The following is a 1,894-nucleotide window of genomic DNA, read 5'->3' as shown; positions in this document are numbered from 1 at the left end:
GCTCCGCTCCGGGCCGGGCTTGGGCCCCCGCGGGCGCCGTTCAGCACCGCGGAGAGCTCCGGGGCCCGGTGCTGCCGGTACCGCCGGGGCCGCCCGGTGCGGTTGGGTTCGGTTCGGAACCGGTTCCGTTCCGTTCGGTTCGGCACGAATGGGCTCCACCGGGAGGCGGGGGCAAGCGCGGCCCCGCCGAGCCCCGGCTCCGCCCGCTGCAGCGCCGGGCAGCCCCGCTCCGGTCCCTCCCCCGGCCCCGGGGGCGGCGGGACGGGGGCGGCTCGGGCCCCGTTCCCTGCCTCAGTTTCTCCCGTCCTGCCCCTCCCGCAGCCCCGGTCCAGCCCTCCCGGGGGCCGGTCCCAGCCGAGCACGGCACCGGTTCCCTGCAGCCCCTGCGGCCGTGGCTCCAGGCTGATGGAGCCGGCAGCCGTCACAAGCTGCAGGGGGCAGAAGCCGCTTCCCCAGCTCAGTGACCCCGAGGGGGGGACCCTCTGAGAGCCCCTCCGTGCGCCCCACCAGCGGCGGGGCCTCCTGCCCCAGTGGATGCTCTGGGATGGGCCGGTGGATGCGGGTTTAACCCCGGTCCTCACGGGTTGTTCGAGTCGCGCAGTGCCCATCGTGTGTCCCATTGTGCCGATTGAGCCATAGCCGTAATTACACACTTGGGCTCTGCGGTGCCTCCTCTTCCCTCTCACATCACCAGAGGCCACCAGCCAGCCCCTTCCTCACACCCAGACTGGGCTCCAGCAGGAACAGAAGCCTGGGACCACATCCCCGTGACACAGAAAACCATCCCTAAACCAGTGCTGTGGCACAGGCCCATTGCATGGGGCCCTTTTTGGCCTGGGCTGCCTCCCGTGCAGCCCGTGAGGGGCATGGATGTGGTGTGCGGAGATGCTCTTGGATGTCCCCCAGTAAGGACAGTTCCAGCCTTGGGGTCCCCAGGGGATGATGATGGGACAGGGGGATGCTGGCAGATCCAGAGCACTCTGTGCTGCTGCTCCCTGGTCCCTAGAGGGAGCAGCTTGGTCACCCCCAGCCATTGCCTGCAGCATCCCAAGGCCTCGGGGTGCCCCTGTGCCCTTGGGGGGGACCCTGTGTGTTGCAGGGAACACTGCAGGGGCCACGCAAGAAGGGAACAGGGCCACAAGGGGCTGGGGCAGAGCTGGGCCTGGGGCTGGGGTGTGGGGTCCTGCGGGGGCTGGGCAGGGGGGCAGGGTGCTGTGGGGAGGGTGCTGTAGGGTGCAGGGGATGCCCTGGAGTGCCGAGCACATGGCAGGGTGCTGCGGGGCGATGTGGGGTTGCAGTGGGTGCTGTCTGGGTGCTGAGGGTGATGTGGGTGCAGGGGCCTGGTCTGGCAGGGTGCCGGGTGTTGGGTGCTGGGTGTTGGGTGCTGGGTGTTGGGTGTTGGGTGCTGGGTGTTGGGTGCTGGGTGCTGGGTGTTGGGTGATGGGTGTTGGGTGCTGGGCATTGGGTGCTGGACGTTGGGTGATGGGCATGGGGCATTGGGCATTGGGTGTTGGACGCTGGGTGTTGGGTGTTGGGCGCTGGGTGTTAGGTGCTGGGTGCTGGGTGTTGGACGTTGGGTGTTGGGTGCTGGGCTTTGGGTGCTGGGCGCTGGGTGTTGGGTGTTGGGCACTGGGTGGTGGGTGTTGGGTGATGGGCATGGGGCGTTGGGCATTGGGTGTTGGGCGCTGGGTGTTGGGTGTTGGGCGCTGGGTGCTGGGTGTTGGGTGCTGGGTGTTGGACGTTGGGTGTTGGGTGATGGGCATTGGGTGCTGGACGTTGGGTGATGGGCATGGGGCGTTGGGCATTGGGTGTTGGGTGCTGGGTGCTGGGTGTTGGGCGCTGGGCGTTGGGTGTTGGGCGTTGGGAGTTGGGCGCTGAGTGTTGGGTGTTGAGT

Source organism: Neopsephotus bourkii, unplaced genomic scaffold (genome assembly GCF_033783945.1).
Source record: "Neopsephotus bourkii isolate Nb327-2 ecotype Australia unplaced genomic scaffold, CSIRO-AGI_Nbou_v1 NB_1632, whole genome shotgun sequence".
In the NCBI taxonomy this organism is placed as follows: Eukaryota; Metazoa; Chordata; class Aves; order Psittaciformes; family Psittacidae; genus Neopsephotus; species Neopsephotus bourkii.
Note: the sequence above shows the minus strand (reverse complement) of the source record.